The sequence below is a fragment of the Anomalospiza imberbis genome, chromosome 16, assembly GCF_031753505.1.
Source record: "Anomalospiza imberbis isolate Cuckoo-Finch-1a 21T00152 chromosome 16, ASM3175350v1, whole genome shotgun sequence".
Lineage (NCBI taxonomy): Eukaryota > Metazoa > Chordata > Aves > Passeriformes > Viduidae > Anomalospiza > Anomalospiza imberbis.
In genome coordinates, this window is record NC_089696.1 from 5,277,423 (window position 1) to 5,298,685 (window position 21,263).

Consider the following 21,263-nt stretch of genomic DNA (forward strand, 5'->3'; position numbering starts at 1 on the left):
AAGTCTGTAGACAGCTTGCCTAAATTACAGTGCATCCATTGAAACCAGGACACATGCTAAGCTGCTGAAAGCAAAGAGATGTCATTAAAAAATGATTCATATACCTTTGCTTTAATGAGTCCTCACACTTGAGGATTGCCAATTGCCTGATCAATAGCTTCACTGCAGCATGAGGCAAAATTCCTTCTGCAAGTGAAATATTTCCATTATAGAAGCCTGGAACTTCACCATATACACTTTTGCCTTGAAGGAATTTGAAAATAATATTTTTTTTCTTATTTCTGAAACCTGCCTATATTTGAATCTAGTAAATAAACAATCATGCACTGCCATATGGAGCAATTTCATAACAGCACATGGTGAGGCTCTAATGAGTTTCACCATACTGTGCCTGACAGGTGAATTTTCAGCTTTGATTACAGGAGGCCAAAGATAATTCATCCAGGCCAATAAAGTTTGATTTAGATAAGACTCGATTATTTTTGCTATCAGCCATTAAGAACTGTTCTATCCTCATTTTCATTTTCAGGCACATAGCCTGGCAACAAGCAATAATGGATATTTATTGGGCTATCAAATCCACAGAGACTTGTTTACTTATCCTAGTACCGCAATTGTCAATATTCTCTAGTCCACTGACTGCTATCTTTAAAAGATGTCATGTGTAGGAGTTGTTTTCAAGCTCAACTCTTAAACTTTAAAAAGGTACTTTGAAGTTATTATTAGCAGCACAGTGCCTGGAGACCCCATTATGCCAGGCAGGTACAAACAGGGCGAGAGACAGACCTGGCAGAGGAAATGTGGGGACAGTTTTTGTGCCTTTTGAAGAGCCTGAGCATCTCCAGGGCACGTGGGGGCTGCTCTGTGAGCACATCCCAGGGCTGCAGGGTCCAGCAGGCAGCAGGACCAGTGCCACCTTGCTCCGGGGGAGCGGAGCCCAGCCTCCTGCAGCACAGAGTATCTTGGAACAGAGAAAAGCAGCTCTCACTGAGGAAGGCTGAGAAATATTGTGTTAAGCCCCCGTGTAAGCTGCTGGTAGCTCAGATCTCACCCTCACCTCCTGTAACTGAGTAATGGCCCTGGACCCTTGTTACACCCCAGGTCCCAAGGTTCCATTACTCTGTTTTAGCTCAGAGGAGAAATCCCCACCAGATATTCTCAAGAGGTGAAAAATCATAGAAAAGTTTACAAGCAAAAATATATAAAATTAAGGAAATTCTGGTCATATGACCAAGGCAAAGTCACATAGTTAATTTTAGTGAAGCAAATAAATATTGGTTTATTCCATTTTTCCACCAGACTGATCCACACATGTCAGCACACTGCCTCAGATACTCCAATTGCTTTGGTTTTCCAGCAGACTGGGGCATTGAATTATTCACAGAAGTACAAAGGAGCTGTGCGTTGCCTCCCACAGCTGCACAAAAAAGTAACTGTGCTGAAGCTCTTGACTTAAAATTTGTAAGAGTTTTTTCCTTGGTGGTTCCCAAAGTAGCTTGGTGTTCATGGAAGGTGGCAAGTCTCAAACTTCTAAAGTTTCACCTTAGTACTAGCTACTGGTTTTTAGATATGCCAGGTGAGAAAGCACACTGGATGGCATCTTGGTCTCTCAGAGGCCTTTTGTTCTCATTGCTTTATCCTGCACTATTCTCCTCCTCCTTGCCCTTGTGTTCAACAGGTGAAAAATGAGCATTTTTGCCTTTTCACTAAACTGGCAAACGTGTTGGCATGCCCTTCCTGCCTAGCGTGTGACATTTCATGCAACGCTTTATCTCTGACCTTTCTTTTCTTACCCTTGGTTCAATTTCTTTCTGCCCCGGGCTTTGAGACAATGAAAGTTAATTATGACTCCTGTAAGGCCCTTTGGGGGGTTTGGCTCTTCATATGCATCTACACCAAAAAAAAGTGACCTAAAGGTTTTTATTCAACAGGTGTTCTCTATCAAACTTCATTTCCTTTTTATCTGTGTTTCAGCAGAAATTTTAATTTTGTCTTAAGGGAGGGTTATGTAAGAATTCAGTATGAGTGAAAAATTATATCAAGTGAATTTTTTATTTATCTATTATTTCTTAGGGAATAATAATATTGGGATTACTGCTCATGGAACTCAGAAATCTTTGCCTAAAATTTGGATTACCTTTGAATCCCAAAGTGGAAATCTAATTTTAAATACATTCCCAAGGAGGGGATGTTCAGACAGATTTTTTTTACTTTCCCTACTTAAAAATTAAATAGAAGGGGCTTCCAATGGTTTCCAGAGCTATGAAAATGACCTGGCTGCTCATTTGGAGATATCACCAGTGGCTTGCAAATAGGTTTTCTTTGCCTTCATGAGCTGTGTTGCAGCCTAGTGTCCCACTTCTGGATTGAAAACTTAGAATAAGCAAGGAGCTATGAAATTAAAACAGCATATAACTGAGCCAATCTTAGGTAGTATCTCTGAGGTAATTAAGAGTGGAGCAACACAGTGATCAAATCAAGGTTGCAATTAAAACTGAATCAACAGATCAATGGGTTCAAATGAGCAAATCATCATATTAATATAGCAGGTAATCAGGTAGAATTAAGTGGTTGACACTGGTGGGAATTTCTGTTAGTTTGAGACTTAAATTACATGGAGAGGTGGGGAAGAACCTATTTTATTTTAGTCTGAGGTTCAATAGTAGTGATCACTGACCAGAGAAAGAACCACATGCATGATTTTTCCTGATACTGAGTTCTGTCCCTTCACCAAATCTTTGGGAATGCACATCCCAGAGATCTGACCCATGATATAAACTTAGAAAAGGAACGTTTTTAGTCTCAGAAGTTATTAGAGGCATACAGACATTACAGAAACACAAGACTTGTCTCCTTAGGTAAGAATAACAAGATCTTTTCACATTTTATTTTAATGAGTTCTCTTCCTGGCTGATGTATCTTCCCAGACTCAAATACAATGCGGGCATTCTCTACAGTTCTCCAAAACTATTTCGCCATACAGGCTAATTTCAAAATTAACTCATTTTTGTTTCATTGATATAAAATAACTACAAGCACAGGTTGTAAACACAGAGGTAATTCATATGTGCCTGTTTAGTATGATTAACTTGTTTTGCCTTTCCTGTGTTAAGAGGGATGGCCTTTTGGAAAGACTGTAAAATTATTACGGGAAAAAGAGATTATTTTAAATTCAGCATGATCTGGGGAGTTGGGCTATGCTTCTCCCGTCCAAATTGATGTCTACAAATCTTGCCATCTTGATTCAGAGACCAGATGCAACACAGGTCAATTTAATTTCATTACTGTCAAAAGGTCTTCTGAAAAGATTATAATGTTTGCAAGCCACTGCCTGCCGCAAGGTGATGCCACAGGAGGAGAGTTCAGTGGGGACCACATGCTGGAGTGAAATTAATTAACCCTTGGCAGCAATGGAGAGCTAAAAGCAGGCCTTTAACTCCTTCAATTGCTCACCAAAGGTAAAGTAGTAACCAGTTTAAGTTTCTTGCCCTGTTAGGAATCAAACCGTAAAAAGTTAGTTGAGTAGTTTGTTTAGAATTGGTGGACATTGCAGCAAAAAAAAGAGGAAAGACTGAAAAAGTAAGAGTAGGCATATTTTTATTTTCTCTTTTTATGGTAAGTGCTTACTAAGCTTAAGCTAACAGAAATGCAACTGCAGTACTGGATTGCCCATGATATCTAATTTTCAAACAGACATAAATACTAGAGAACAACTTGTCATTTTAAAAGGGTAAACAGAAAAATCATATAAATTAAGTGACATTTAAGAAGTTCAGGGTTTATATCACAACCACCAGGGAAATCAGACCTAAGGAAGAAATGTTTCTTTAGAGCATTGATGCAATCAGACTTGGGAAAGAGATATTTCCCCTCCCCCCATCAAATGATTGTCCAAATAATTTAGAAGCATAATTTTGGACTCAGATTGTCACAAAGGATTGACTGTTTCTTTTTAATTATGGACCCTGCATTTGGAATTCATTTTTAAGTTGATTGAAAATTAGTTCACTAAAGCAGTAAAAGGCTAAATGCAATCAAGTGCCTGTAAGAAATGAAAAGCCCCACTGAGGCTCTGGTTTATTGAAAACAGGAGAAATAACAGCACAGAAGTGAAGATTTGGGGTCCTTACCTAGGTGTTTGTAAGGCCAGCAGAGCCTGCAGTAGGAGGGAGGAACATTGGATCACCTGCTGAGGTCCGTGCAGACCATTTGCTATAAGGCTCAGTCTGTCAAATGTTAATGGATATCTTTACAAAAAAAAGCCTACCTGGCTCTGGAAAGGACCTTGAGGTGATGAGTTAAGAGCCGTGGTGTTGTCTGTGAATAACTGGGAAATATATTCGGTTGTTCAAGGATGCTCAAGGCCAGGCTCTGCTTAGGCTGGTTGGGCTGGGACTTGAGGAGAGAAAAGGGAGTTTTGCACTGAGCCTTGGACAGGATGAGAGTAGCATGAGAGTCTGCCCTGCAGTCATTTGGGTGCTAATTGCACCCTTGGTGCCAGGCAGCCTGAGAGGGGCACTGCCTTGTCCTGTGTGAGGTGGGGAATATCCTGGGCTGCAGCCAGGCTGCTGCTCTCACTGAGAACAGGCCAGGTCCACTTAAAACACACACCTGTCCTAGGAAATGACAAGGAAACAGAGCTGCTGTGGCTGCTCTGGCACCGCTGTGGTCAGGGGTCAGTGAGGGGCCAGCTGGGCACCCTCCAGCACGGCTGGCTCCTGCAGCAGCTGCTCTCACCCTGTGCAAGTGCTGCTTCCTTCTCAGTCTGCCCTCGGCTGCCTGTATCAGTGAGCAGATGATGAGAAGAGCAAACCAGGGGAAAGGTCACCTCCCACACTGCCACAGCACATCAAAGAGCCAGCTGATATTTCCATCCCACACGTGCAGGAGTTCGCCGTGCTTATCTCTGAACAGAGTTCGGCGCACCGGGCACCGGGCAGGTGCTGTCCTCCTGCAGCATTTATCATGTTAGGAAATGACCTTTGGAGGATCAGCTTCCCCACCACCAGTGCTGGCCACAGCTTCTCAATCTGTGCAACCAAGAGCCAGCTGTAGTGCAGGGCTGTGCCAGCTTGCTCAGCCCAAACAGGACCAAGGGCTTGACCTCAATACAGCATGTGACCCATCCTTTGCTGCGTTATCCAATTAGTCAGAGTCATTAATTCGTCTCTTTAGGTCTTGTTCTAACAGGAGACAATCTTATTGCCAAGGTAATCCCTAACATTTTACAAACATAGCTTTATAGACAGTTCTGATGAAAGGCAGCCTCAAGGGGGTTGGCTAATCCTCCCCTATCCTAAGGCAGGATCAGCAAGACATTTAAGCTTTTCATGAAAGATATTTATCTAAGCCATCTTTAAAGAGAACCTGTAATTCTGGGGAGAGGCCTGGGTTATAAACCCTGTCCTTTATCCTGTCTTCCTATACAGCTTCTTTTTAGTTTGGTTGTTTTGTGGAGGATTTTTTGACTCATTTCATCCATCAAATGTTTTGTTGCAGGTGATAGAAATAATACCTTTATACATTGCCTATAAGTTATTTATTCCTGTATAACCCAATAAATGACTAGTCGGTGGCTCAGAGTTCTTTAATTATTAAACTTAGGCAACCTATGGTAACATACTGGTAACATTCACTGATGTATTAAGTGCTGTCTGCATATGTACCATTCTGATCCATCTCATACATATGACATTTAATTGTTCACTTAGAAATCAAGTCACATCCACATTTAATAAAAGCAGTGCTCAAATAAAAAAAAAGTCTTTAACTTAAAGACTTTTCATTCAAAATTGGTTGGTTTTTTTTTAATAAAAGCAAAAAAGCGTGTCTCTATTTTGCAGATTGCTGTCTGAAAAGCAGGCTGCTCTTCTGCTTTTCTCAGAGGTGTTTTACACATAGATTTTGTGCAGCAGCTATATCATGGTGTTGAGGAAGTAGAGCTATGATCTTTTCTGGTCCTTGTTTGCTTTTTACCAGTGACATCTCTAACTTAGAAGATTTGTAGCACTTTCATGTACAAAATCATTATTACGTCAGCAGAGAAAGTGCAGTTTTTCCTGCCCTAAAGGGTTTCATAAAATGTTATGCAAGTGTCTGTTGCAGATGGAGTTGGTAACACTGCTTACTCTTAAGGTATCCAGCATTTGGCATTTTCACTTGCCAGGTTTTAATTATTCAAACTAAAAGTTTTTATGCAAATATTTGCTTCAGGCTAAATATTTTAGAGAACTTTCAGGAAAAATAGTTCATCTGCATCCAAGAGTACAGAAATCTGAGGAAAGGAGGAGATTAGCTTTTCCTCATGATAAACAAAATATTTAAATGATTTAATTAGAAAGGTTTGTCTTCTCTTTGTTTAAAAATGGGCAGAGAGATTTGCTCTAACATCGGAGATCAGTCTTCTTCAGATCCTTGACAATCCAAAACAAGTGTCCAAAGAGCCTTGGCCTGACTTTGCTGTGTGGCTGTGCTTTGGGACAGTCCCAGGAACCCAGGGAGCTCCTGCTCTTGGCCTTTGGGGGACTGTGCAGGGCCATGGCCATCCAACATCTGTTTAATTTGCAAGGGCAGTTCAAGGAGACCACAGTCATCCACATCTGTTCTGTCTGCCTCACAGATATCCATAGGGCCAGAACTGTTCCTTCTTTACTCCAGCCTACAGTTCCTGTGGTGGGAGTGAGCACTGTGCTTGATCCAGCACTGCCCAGGGGTCTGAGATGTGCTATTGCCAGGCTTCCAGGTGGCCCTGAGCTCAGCTGATTGCCAGGGCTTGCTCTGGGTCTTAAACGGGAGCCAGCAGTGTCATACTGTATAAGTCAGCCGTTGATATTTTATTTATATAGAGAGAAAAACAAAATTTGAAGTTACTTTAGAAATGTCCAACCAATATTTAGCTGTTACATCTCTGACACACCTGACCAACACTCTGCAAGCAAATGGCAGCAGCATCTTGAGCTGGTGTGAAGTCTCTTGGCATTAACTTGGAGAGGACAGAGCAGGGATATGCAGACAAGCACTTGCAGTGGTGTTAAGCCTAACTGTGCTCATCTGGTTATTCTAATGTTGAAAATAAAATAAAAGCTCTCTGGATTCAGTCCAGAAAGTGTCTGTGTTGAGCCTGCTGCATCACCAGACTGCAGGGACTGTGCAGGACTTAGCCTGGCAGCTGGAGGAAGCAAATGCAGAGGCAATTATGGTGTTAAGCACTGAACCAGAGCACAGGGAGACAGTGAAACGCTCCCTGCTTGGAGCACTTGATCCCTTGTGATGATAACAGTCTGCTTATTGTTGCCAGACCTCTCATCACAGCCAGAGGTAGAAGTCTGTGCTGTGTACCCAGGTCTCAGAGACTCCAGCTTGAGGAGTCCTTCTCGCTTGATAGAATTCTGTGATCAGTTATTTCTTGGAATTCAAGACTATCTTCTCATTACAGATGTATACACAAACAGCCTCTCTCAGGTGGATGGAAAAGAAACCAGCTACTTGGTGCCTCCAAAGTTTTGCATGCTGAACTGTACAACCTTAATAACCTTCTGAATTATTTATTTTTCAGAACCTCATATAGCTCTCAACTTTTGTATCAAATTGGAACCATAGGGGAAACCTGGGCAGTAGGACATAGTGGCAATTACCCCCAGTGCTGCTCAACTCTGATAGCTTAGATAACCAGGTTTTGCTTTAGTGCAGGTTGTACTCACTAGGGCTGCTTTGGAAGCTGTTTTTCCAACCTTTGGTTGCACTATTATCCAAAAACACCTTTTACAAACCCAAGTGCTTGGTGCTGACACTTGCTGAACCCCTGGCTCATTTCTCGTGCATGGGCATTGGGGGCCAGCTCAGACATTCAGTACTTGGGTCCAAATTTATTATCATTAGACAAAAGACTATTAATTAACAAAAATTGTGATGGAATAGCAATGTGTAAGTTTTTTCTACTTAAAGTGTGCTACCAGTGCATTTGCAGTGGAGCACAACATATCATGTTTTCTTCTTAAACTTGAAAACCAAAACCAAACTCCGTAAATCACTGCACATCATTGTACAAATCCTTTTTGTAAAAGGAAATAATGCTGAGAATGCTGTTTAAAAGTTGAGCTGACTGGTGCTGGTGTGACACGCAGGAATTTGAGTCCTTGGGAGTCTGAAGCTGGCTCTAGAGCATGTGTCTATACAGCTGATGGATGGGGCTCTGTAGAGGTTTACTGCTGTTGGGTTAGAAATCCTCAAAATGAGCAGGTTTTTTTTGTTATTCTTCTGAGTGGTACTGTTTAAAGCTAAGGCAAGAAGTTTTCAGTATCAAGTGTTTATGTGGAGGGGATTTCCGGAACTCAGTTCTGAACCACAGAATTCTGGTTTTCACAAAGCAAAATTGAATGGGTTACTCAAAGTAAATAGGCTTTCAATTTAACTTGGTAAGACTATGAGATTTGGGTAAACAGTTATAGGGTGGGGCTCTTCTTTCTTTCAAAAGAAGGGCTGTCTTGTACTATTAAAAGCCAGGAAGCACTTTTCTCACTGAAGAAATACCTTCCAGAATGTGGGCCAGGCTCGTAGCTGCACGGGGCGATAAAGCCAGGAGTTTAGTTTCAATCTATCTGTCTCCACAGTGTAATGTACGTTAGTGTGTGTAATGACTGCAGGGACTGGGGAGATGTGTGATAGAACACACAGCCCTATGCTGTTATCTTGTTTTAATTACATGCAACATTTTTCTTCAAAATGAAGAAAACAATCGAGACAATAATCCGTGAGCAAGCAGATATGTGGATGCAAAAGAGATGCCTGCAGTATTCCTCTGTTGGTAGTACCAAGAAGAAAGGTCATGAAAAGCCCCATAAATAGCCTCTATTACCCAGAAAGCAAGCCTTGGTAAGTGTCTGACAGAGAGATCCCTAGCTCCCAGCAGCCATTAAAGCAGACTTTCACTTTCAGACATTAGAACATAAAGCTCCTTAATGAAGGGAAGATGTTTTTAGTCAAATTGTTTTCCTTTAATATTTGTTTTCTCCACTTGAACAAAATGTATATGACAAATTACTGGATAAGCTTACAAGAAAGATCATTGTTAAAACGGACAGTTTGAATCAAATTTTTTAACAAAATTCCCATTACTCTATTTAAATGGAAACAATCCAGACATCATTAAAATAAAGCAGGATTCCTTCAGGGAGAAATTATTTCTGGTTTGATTTCTGTCAAAATGACTTTGACTTTCAGAATACTTTTACAAAATGTTTTCCTGAGGCTTTGTCTTTGTGAAGGGTTTTTAAACAAAGGAACTATTTGCCACTAAACAGAAGTAATCTGATAAAAGATTGGATTCAAATTAAATGTGCTGATTTTTTAATGGAAGAGGTTCTTTATTATTTTATTTTGTTTTAAGACATGTCACCTAATCAGCACATAAATCTTCATCGAATTCGTCTGACAACCTCATTAATTTCCTGTGAATATTGCAGTGAGAAGAAAAGACCATAATTTCATGAAGGTAATTTATTCTAAAATCAGGTGCCTCATATTTTTATTTCTGTGAGTTTGTGTTTTAATGAAGCTAATCTCGGTCATAAACACATCTTGTGGCCACAACATGGTTGTATCCTGATTCTGGAGAGGGCCTGATCCTGCTCCCACTGACACAGCTCTAAATCAGGATTAACTCCAGTGAGCGCACAGGCAGGTATGAACAAAGGTAACCTGGAGGGGACAGACCTCAAGGGGCTTTAAGAGCTGCATTTATGTCACTTTGTCACAAAAGAGGTGTAAAGAACCCTAAATATTAATGTGGAACATTGTGTCTGGTAATGCTGTGGTGTTAGAGCAGCAAAAACTTAAACTGATGCAGCCTTGAGGCAGGTTTCCTATGGATACCAAAGCTCTTGCTTTTGCCCAGCCTCTCCCACTTAATTTCAAGTTCATTCTTTCTAACTCCATCCAGTACCTGGAAAAGGTGAACTTTCTGCTGAAAAGCACATTTTCTAGGGACTTATTTTCAGTGCCTCATTCACTTAAATTTATGCAACTGAAACTGAATTTTTCCAGTCATGTGAATTGAAGACTTTTTTCTCTTATTTATTCTTTTTTTGTTCTAGTTTTGTTTTGGTTGGTTGTGTCTAGGAGTAAACAAAGCAACAAGGAGCAGATGTTTCTGTTGTCCCCCCAGTTTCTGTGGGCATGAATGTGACTGAGGAGGCTGCTGAGGAGGGGGATCACGTTCTCCTACTGCCATCCTGAGCCCAGGGTCACAACAGAGCAGCACCAGCTGTGGAGATTCTAAGGCTTTTCCTTGTCTGCTCTCTTCTGTCCCACAGTGGAAGTGATAATGTTCTGAAATGTAACTCTAGATTTAGGGCAAATCATCTGTACAATGTCAGCGTTCTGTAATGGGCTGGATGATGGAGGTGTTTATATAGCATATATAATATTGTTGTTTAAGTAGAAGATGGGCTACTGATAAAGCAGTTGAGCTTTGATATCAATTGATAGAAGTTACTAAGCACAGGCTGTGGAAAAACCCCAGGATGCAACCTGTAGTGAACTAAGACTTCAGCAAAGCATGGTTCATCCCACATCCCTATAACTTCTGTGTGTTCTTCAAAATTCTGCCCACTTTTCTCGGCTGTCATCATCTTAATACTGTTTAAAAGCTTGGTGGTCACAAGCTCTCTGCAACCATTAAAAATTATGAGATATAATTTCAGAAAACAGAAAGGAACAATTTGTGTGCAAGTAACTCGAGCTCCAAACAAATTAAAACAGAGCCCGATTCATTGTCAGAAAGTTTCAGAAACTTCACATGCAGAGTTTACAGAAAACATCTTTCAGACGTGATTTTGAAAATTGCTAATATTTGAAACCAGCTGGTGTAACAAGGTTACTGAGGTGAGGCGAGAACTGCTGCCTGGAGGACATGTATTAGAGAGATCAGAAGATGTTGCAGGCAAGTTTCAATATCAGTAGCTATTTTTTACAGTAATTTCATTGCTACATTGACCACTGAGAACAACCACTCGTCATTTAACCAGTTCTTCAGCTTCTTTCCCCCCACTTTTAATCTTCTTGTGGAGGCAGCTGAATAATACCTTTTTCAAGGTAAGTGTCTGATGTGTTACATCAATCACTAGAATTTCTTCTAAGATCCACATTATACTTTAAACCTTGACCTTAACAGCCATATCAGCATAATAATTTTTAGGTATCTGAAGGATTTAATACTTGATCACGAGAGAAGTTGTTGGGGGCTCCTTTTATGACCCATGGCAGGTAGGAATATGATTCCCTTGTTCCCCTTTGCATTATCCTCCATCATCAAGAATTTAAAGGCAAATAGCTGTGCTGCACGGGTGCAATCTTACCTGTACAGCAGTGCTTTATTAAGAAATAATAATCAGCTTAGGTAAATAGCAGGTAAGCTTTTTTTGGAGAAAGGTGTTTGGTTTCCAGGCCAAGTACATCATGGAGAGCAGCAGTAAAAATTTTATCATCTTGCACTTGGTGAGAGAGGGCTCTCTTTAGCAAGTAGTAATATTCCAGGCTTCAAAGTTTTTTGAGACTTGAAAAGAAAGTGGAACGATGATTGTTGGTTTGGGTTTTTTAATGGTGGTTTCTGTAACATGACACATTAAGTAGATGGTCACCTGTGGAACCTATGAAGGCTACCAGAGCATCTTTCAGGTCTTGATGAGTTTTGATCCTAGAGATTTCTTGTACCAGATCCATTGTCCTGCCATTCCTGTGAAGATGTCTTGCCTTGCAACAATTTTTGAATGTGCAGAGACAAGTAATTTGCAAAGCTGTTTGGTAATGATAAATTAGTCTTTTTCCATTAGGAGAGATTAGAATTCCTTCAATATTTGTGAGGTTTTTATGGTTTTATTTTGGGAGGTGGGAAAGGTCTCCAAAAAGTTACTATATTCAACTAAGACATTTTACAAAAGAATAGAATTATTTTGAGAAACTGGCAAAGTACCATTTTTATTTTTCCCATCACAGGGAAAGAAGGTATTATTTCATCATATTTAGTGCCTATGATATGGAGCTGTAGCTGCAGTAAGCGTGGTTCAATAATGGGATTGTCAGGTTGGCCTCTGTCATGCCAGGCCAAGATTCTTTAGTTTCAAGCTGGCTCTACCTTAATGAAGCAGTTTTGGTTTGAGCAAGCTGCAAAATGTGGGTCAAGGCTTGCTCCTGCATTCCGTGGGCATCTTTCCATCAGCACTGGGGAGACGTGGCCAGGCTGCAGTGCCGTAATCATATTCCACCAATTGTGATAAATGGATTTGTTTGCAATATTTATCCTGCTCTGTGAGGAACAGAGAGTTCTCATGAAAATGGTCCTGTTTGGCTGCAGGTTAAAATGAATATGTGAGAGGTTTTTAATTCTGGGCTTTGCAGGTTACTAGTTCAGAAATTAATTCTGAAAGTACCACTCAGCTTGACACAGGCTACGGGGGTTTTTTATTTTCTGTGAAACAGCTCTGGAGTTACTCACAATGCTACAGTAGTGTTCAAAATGGATATTTGAGTAGGGTTTTCCATAACATAAAATGATTCTATCAAAGCATGTATGGGTATGCACTGCATGTGCTTTATAAAAGGAAATGCTTTTCTGTTATTATAATTCCCTCTGCTCTTCCTAGCAAATATTCATTTCACTTGTAGGCTGATCCATTTCCATAAAGCTCCTCTGTCCTTTGCAATCACGTCATGGGACTGTCAGAGAGCCCTGGCTGTGATGAGGCATGCTTTCCCTGGGCTTTATCCTGTCACAACCATAGCAAAGCATCAGACATGCAGTAGCCGATGAGTTGTGAAAAGCAGAAAACCTTTGGTGCAGCTTTCTGATTTTAGATTTCAGTGATTAGGGAAATTAAGAAGAGTATTTAGAAAGGCATATTTGTGCATTGGACATATGCTTTTTTGTGCTCTAAAACCCTGGGAGGAGTGAAGTGTTCAACAACATAAACTATTTCATCAAAGGTAATTTGAGAGAGGGATTGATTTGTTTTCACATGCATTTTATAATCAAACTGAATCCTAATTATTCTTTCTATTGACTGCTCCATGGATGCCTTGAGCTGTGTGCAGAACAGCACACTTAGCTCATGCCACTCCTTTGTGATCATTTGTACAAAGTAATTGTCTTTGTGACCAAGCTGAGAGTGGTGAGACATTTGGTATGAGCTTTATCTCAGCATGCTCACAGACTGTGTTGGAAACCACAGGATTCCTCAATGCATTCAATAAATACCACGTCATCCATCCATCAGCTGAATTACAGTGCCCTGCAGAAGCTGAAGCAGTCAGCTGACCTGTTTATCTTCTCCCCCCCACCCACCAGCTCTATTCAGTGCAAGCAGAGTTATAGAGGGGGGAAAAAATCCATTAATAGAAGAGAGGCTGAAGATGATGAATTAAGGGAGCCTCTATTAATTTTTCATTTTGACAGATTATCGTCTGTCAAAAGGCAGAGGAGATGTTCCTCGTACACAGAGCTGGGGAGCTCACTCTTTGTAACACAGACTTATGTTTTTCGCATGAATTAGGTAGTGGGCACCAAAAGGATGAAAAATTCATGGCAATCTATAATTTACATGTTAGAAGATAAATAATGAACTAAATCCTGTCATTAAATTGGTCTTTCGCTTTTTCTTAATCCCCACGGTGATGAATCTGATTCTGCAACAACATTTAGTATAAATTGATTTTTTTTTTTTTTTTTAGTGGGGGGCAAAGCTGTTTAAAATACTTTGTTATAAATAGCTTGAGCAGCACAGTACATTGCCTTAGGCTGAATGATATGCCAGCCTATTAATGTAATAGTACATTAAGATTGACATTAATTAATGTCAATATTAACATCACCTTTCTAAACCACATTGAGCTACCAAAAAAGTCATAAATATTGTAGAGTTTGGTTTAATTAACTTTGAGTTTTGTTAAAAAAAAGAAAAGCCTGACATATTGGGAAACTTTCTTTATTCAAATGGCATTAAAATGGATAAATGGATGTTAGGATAAATGGGGGCTTTCCACATGCCTTAATGTATGTCAAGGGACATGACCTCATTTCAAACAAGTGTGGTTTTTTTAGATAAGACATTAGGGTAAGTGAAGTTTCCCTGTGTATAATAAATAATAAAATTACAAGCCTCAAAAGGAAATCTGAACAATTTGAATTGTGTCGTAAGCTGGTTACTGAGGGCTGGTGGATTGGTTTGACTCCCTTTGTGTGCTCCTGATAGAAGGCAGAGGAAGAACCCACATCTCCTGCTATATGGATCTTACAGATTAGCTCCTTTTTTTTTTTTTTTAATTCTTTCTTCCTTTTTTTCTAGAATGTCATGCAAATACCTCTTTAGAACAATAATATTGTTTATGTAGGTGTACACAGATATACACACACATAACTATGGAACGTAAGTCCAGTAAAGCTCAGTTGCTTTTCATTATCTTGTCTGACCTGATGTTCACAAAGCCATGCAGAGCTCCCCCAGGAACTGCACCGTTTCTCTGGAGCACTTTTCCTTGCAAATAACAAGGGCCTTGATCTCCAGTCCCCAAATGCTCCGAGTGGCTTAACCACCAGGGCAGGCTGGATCCCTGCTGAAGTCAGTGGGGCTGCCAGCAGATGCAGGGCTCTACTTAGGTCTGTGTCCCCCTCTCTACAACACTGAGAAATAGTGGGATTCTCATCCCACTGACCTGCATTTTGAGGGAGAACACCCCCAGTGGATGATGCCTGTTTCAGGTGGTTCCCTTGTCCCTGTGATAACTCAGAGCTGCAAGAACAGTGAGCACAAGGCCACATTATCCCATTCCAAAGCCCCAAGGGAATTAATCAAAGTGGGGCAAATCCTGGTTATTGCTGGGTCTGCAGCCATGGTGTTCCCAGTGTGTCACCCTGTGTTCACCCCTGGGGACTGTCATGTGCTGTGGGACGGAGCTGAGCTCTGCAGGGAGCTAATGTACCATGGTGCTTTTTAACTTGTGTCTGCAGACATTCTCTTGGCTTCTGGCTGGCAGGAAGTGCCTCGTAATGAGTTGCCATAAAGAAAGCCAAGCTAATGACAGACTGATTTAATGCAAGTTCATACCATTAATTTCTAGGGATTGGTAAATTGAATGAGGTTCCTGAAGAGTATTACAAAAACGTTTCACTTAATTCTAGCCATTATCTGGAGTAATGAGCAGTAGCTGCTGTGCATGGCCCCTTTCCCATCATGCAGGGTTTGGGATGCTGTACCTGGGCCTGGCAGCATTTCTCTGTCCAGCTCCCAGGGCCTGCCTGGTGTCGCCGAGGTGGGGACGTTGTGCCACACCAGCCCATTTTCCCTGTGTGGAGGTGGCAGCAGTTCCAGATGTCCCAGGTGTTGAGCAGAGGCTCTGTGGGGAATGTCTGGCTGCCAGGGACCTGCCAAAACAGCTGTTGCCTTTTTCTCTCAAGGACAGAGGAGGCAACCTGCTCCAAAGCATCCTATGGTCTACATTTCACTTCTGGGTGTTCATACAGTCCCAGAAGTTGAAATTTCCAGTTCTTTTATGTACTTAGTCATACAGAAAGCTGGAACAAGAAATAAAATTGTCAAAAGCACTTAATTTCCAGAAGGGTCTAAACCTGTCAGTGGATCTTAGGCTTGTAAATTATTCTTGTGGTACTGTCACTAAGTGCTTAGAAAACCACTCAGACCATTGGATTTTGGGTTTGTTCGCAATGGTTTTTTCCACTGTCATGTAATGATCAGTCAAGGTACTTTGTGTCTCAGCTTGATGTTTACTGACCAGGTATCTGCTGGTTTTTTGGGGATTTATTGAGAGAAAATGGTTTCATTTGTATGTTCCTGTAGTTACCAAACAGACTGGGCACTAAACACTGCATTCTCCTGCACGCAGCTCCAAACCTTTTCCCAAGCACCACATTGCTCACCGAGCATTTGGAAATTTGGGATACCATGTGCTGGGGCTCCCCTTCTGTCCACTGCCAGCAGTGGAAGTGTTGCCGGAAGCCTTTGGGGCTGTGGAGAGAAGGTTCCAGCAAGTGCCCCCTCCAGCCCAGCTGATGTCAGAGCAGAGCCTTTTAGCTGCAAGCCAGCCCTGTTTTTGTTATGTTGAGCCCATCTCAACACCACGGCTTCCCATGTTCCAAAATCCTCTGGAAAGCTGGGCCAGAGGGGATGTTTGGCTAGTTTGTTCCAGCTGAGGATCTAACCAAGTTCTGTATGTGCTGCAGCAGGTTCCCTGCTCTGATTAGCAATGCCAGTCATGGCACCATGACGGAACAAGACAGGTAGAACCTCTCCTCACAGAACAAGGTGTTCTCCAGCTTGTGCTGTCTGTACTCTTGGGACAAAGAGAGCCTGAATTTCCTCCTGAGTAAATCAGCAAGAAATTTTTTCAGCCATTTACGTGCTCATGGCCATGAGGAGACCTTGTGCTATATTTTTAACACATCTGGGCTTTATAGCTTATTTTCTATAGGAAATGAGTGGGAAATATTGGTGGGCTTTCAGTGCGGATTACGCTTTTGTAGCTGTCCAAATTATCTTGGCCTATTTAAGCACATTTAATGCTATTTTAGGCTAGTTGGTATTCACATTGCTCACTGCTTTAAATGTAGCCTTGGGGGCCCTGCGGGCTGGAGCTAGAAATGAGGTTCTCCCTGTGGAAGCCCTGTGGAGTCATATGGTAGATAATGGGATTGATCCAATTTCCATTGAAGTCTGTGGTGGCGGGATTGAGTCCAGAAGTTGATTAAAATTTTGTGCTTGCTCATGAGACTTGGTATGCAATCAATAAGTAGAATGACATGAAATATCAGAAGAAAATTTATGCTACACTTTTTCTGAAAAAAAAAAAAAAAAAAAAAAAAAAAAAGCGCATTTTTCCAGGACAGCCTCACTGTCCTGGAATATTCATTGCTTTGGAACCTGTATAAGCACCACATTTAAAACTTATTGATTGATAGATATTTTCTCCTGACTCTCTTTAGAGTCAAATCTATTTGTCACATGGGGCCTATATTTAGATTTCACGGTGTAATGGGCAGTTGATGTGGAGGACAACATCCAGAGCTTTCTCCTTGAATCTAAAAGCAGTGCTGCAGTTCATATCTTTGCTTTTGAAATGTGTCTCTTTTCTTCTGGCCCCTCTTGTTGTCTGCTCTTTTCCCAGTGTTGAACAGAGGGAGTCTGAGATATAGTCCTACTAAAAATGTACTTTGGGTTTATCTTAGTTCTATAAATGCACACTGAATATTAATGTCTGTGGAAATTAATCATTTTTCTATTTGATCTTCCTTTTATTGCACTGACTTCTCTTCATTAATATTTTTAAGAACCTTGAAAAATCAAGTTCTTTAGATACTGGCTTCTTTAATTTTTATTTATGGGTTTTTTGCCCTTTTTTAAATTCTCTGTATGAAATCCTTACAATTGTAGCAAATAATTTGTATTGGATTCCTCAGGGATTTGGTGATCTTCATTACTTTTTAAAGTTACAGAAAACCAAAGACAGCTTGAGTTAAAGCAGAATTAGTTCCAACCATGTCTTGGCTAGCTATAGGAAAGGGGGAAAAAGAACTTGTTCCAATGTTCACTGTGCTTAATTTCTTGTAGTGGAGATAAGTTTGAAGTACTCCATAAGTTTTGTGAACTTGCTAAGTAAATTTTATTGCTTGTTTGAAAAGTTTTTCCTGCATGCAGAATCCAGAAAAGGTTAAAAAGAATACTCCAGATGGACATTTCCTTTTTTTTTTAACTGGAAAGGCATATTTTCTAAGTGATAGTGTATGATCAAATACACTGGGTAGTGTTTTGACATGAATTTTCACATAGTTCTGTATGACATTTCCGTTTTAGTGTTCCTTAAATCAAGCCGTGTAACGTGTGTTATATGCATTCTTAAAAATTAATTGCAAGATCTAGTAAAAATTGAAAAGTAGGGATTCCCTTTCTAGTTTTACTCAATTAGCTGGGAGACTTGGCTGTGAGAAACAGGATTGAGATATATGGTGGTAAGGGTTTTTTCTATGCAACATGGATAGGTCATAATTTTCTCATCTTGAGAAGAATGAAATTGGATAAAATTTTGAATATTGAGGAAATTCACTCCTTTATAACATCAGTGAATAATGTTTTCAGCAATTTATTCTGGGTTTACGTCTAATATACCCACCGTTGGATTTGATGGGGATCTTTGATGGGGATGCAGTTAAGCCAAACTGATTGCTTCTGGAAATTTCAACCTTGTACATTCTCTAGGAAATATTTTAGTAAATGAAAGTCTTGTGCTGTGTCTCTCAAAGAAAACCAGTATGTGTAGGGACAGATTTCAGTTCTCCATACATGGTCACTGTTTGTAACATAAGAGTATCTTGGAACGAAGCCACAGATCAGTTTTCCTCTGTGCTACTGCAGTGCAAAGACAGGAGAAAAGAGAAAATAAAGAAAACTCTGTTTGCAGAAAGTGGCTGCTACTTGTAACAAGACTTGATATAAAGATAAATAGCACACAGAGAAAATTTCGAGATTAGAACAAGACTTGATGTTAATTAAATGAGTGGCAATGAACATAATCAAGTTATTGTTACTGTACTGACAGGACAGACATTTTGTACTGTGGAAGCAGCAAGAGCAGATAATGTTGAGTACAATGGAGTGATGCACATCCACACTGACTCTTACAAAGGAAAGAACAAAGTTGGCAAGGATCAAACCGATCGTGTTTCCATTTTGATGTTGTAATACCTGTCACTGCCAGTCGTAAATGACTGCTGCTTCAAAGATATCCAGCCTTGCTGTGAGTGCCAAGATGAATATTCATATTGCTTAGCACAGGAGGAAAAAAATTACTGAAGAACTTTGGAAAGACAATGTGAAGCTGATGAAAAATGCACCCGTAATCAGCACAAGTTTTAGAACTCCAAGGCAGAATGGTGTGAGGCAAGGGAGTTGTTTATCATTTTGGAAGTAAAACAGTACAAAACCTTTGGGGTTTGCTTGATGGATACTCTACAGGACACTTGGAGGCTTTTGGGACACTCCATTAACTTTGCATCCTAAAATTTCCTTGGGAGCATATTTTCTCCTGATCATAAACTAATTTTAATCTATTGAAGGACAACAAATATGACCAACATGGCCATTTGGAAAAAAAACTCATGGAAAAATGCATTAAAATGAAATGTGGTCATGACAGATGACTAAGCATTCCACTTGCTGAAAACTGGAAAAATTTAAGCTACTGCAGAAGAGAACAATGAAATCTGTCTCACAGGAAATGAGAGCTTTGTGAAGCTTTATGGGAATGGGACATCTTTCTCTGGTTTTGTTGCAATGCAGTGAAGATAACTTGAGCTTTTTTTAAGGTCTATATAGTGGACATCTGTTAACACTGATGACATCTGAAGCCACAACCATGGCAATGTAATAACGAGTTCTGTACCACTGTTAACCAACGGCATCTGCCTAGAGCCAGCAGTCAGAATTATTTTTTTGTTTATAAATTATAAATATTTATGACCTGAAATATTGCTTTGTTCAACATCCTTATAATGATGAGTATCTGGCGGAAAAAACGATTTCTTCATTAGCCACTTACAGTACTTTTTTTTCTTCTCTGATTTAAATCCATAGGTTTAGGATGCAGTCCTGTTCCCATGCCATAAACCCCTGCATTGTGCAAGCTCTGGCTATCACAAAAATGTAGCAATAAGGCCCATTTTGTGTTGTTTATAGTACCTCTTACTCTTTAGACTCATCTTTGCTTGACAGATTCTTCCCTGCCTGTTCGAGCATCTACAGATTTCTCTGCTAAAGAGTTGTGACTTCCATGGGATTATTTGTAGTAAAGGGAATGGAAACTGCAAAGAAATATCTTTTAAAAGAAAGCACTATTTTTGAGCTGATTTGTTCTTTGAGGATTCCTTTTAACTGGGGAAATCCATCTGGGAGATAGCTCATGCTGATTGGACATGACATTCTCACCTTCTTGATTTTGAAGAACTGCATTTGTTTTGTGGAAAGATCAGGATGACCCAAAAGATAAAAACTGCTCCACAGAAGTATTTTTGAATTCTGTTTATCTGGGATGTAATGTGTTAAATTCTGTTTATCTTGTGCTAAAACCCTAACATCTTTATCCATGCAAGAACTGTCAAAATATGCTATTTTAAAAGATGATTTTGAGGGTGGATAGGAATTCCACATGAAATTCTGTTTTAAAATATTTTTAAACACATTGAAATAATTATCTTGCAGAGGAGAAAGAGTCTCAAAATTATTCTACAATTAGCATATTCAGCCTTGCATATAAATGATTTACTTAAGTGTCAACCTGCAGACTAATATAGATATATTTCAGTCAAGAAGAAGGGCAAGGAATCTTTATCACAGTGCTATGAATCTGGACCCGAAAAGAGTTTGGAAAAACAGACAGCAATTAATTTTGGCCTTCAAGGATTATCAGAAGGCTTCCCATAAATTAAGAAGAATGCTGTGGAAGTTAAGAAGGTAGACAACCACAGTGCTGGAATACCAATGACTGTCCTTGTTTGTTATAAAATAAAAGGCTCAGTTATAAGAGGAGAACAATGAATTTCTATAAGCATATGAAGCTGAGCATTTGCCATTACTCTTAATTTGCTCATAATAGAAGCCGACAACATGTTCCTTTGTCTTCTGAAAATAAATACTTTAATATGAAGAATAACTTTTTTACTGGTCAGTAGCAAAAACACACTGCTGTGATGTAAAAACCACTAGCAAAGCACAGACTTTTTCAGGCATTTGTAAATTCAAGAGGAAAATTTTTTAAAAAATCAGTTTTAAATAACTCCGAGTGCATTTTTTCAGGTACATTCTAGAGAAACACCACTGAAATATTTTTCATTATAATTGAACAGAGAGATCCAGACGTGAGCATACTGAGATCATACTCTGATTTTGAGTGCTTGCACTGTATTATTGATTCTGCTGGTGTCCATGGCTTCACACAAGAGAGACTTGACTCCAAGATGAACCTTAGGATAATGCTGATAAAACTACTGGCCCGATTCATGTGCTGGGAAATCTTCAACAACAAACCATAGTTGAGACAAGTATGAATCCAGTCTTCTAGGTTCTGCATTTCTGTTTTGTCTTGATCAGATTTCCTTCAGCTAGGGAAAACAGACATTACTTCACAGCCAAAAGAATGAAAGAAGTGGATAAAGACCAATCAAATAACCTGTGGATGTCAATTATCTGATTTTATGTGAACTATTAAGA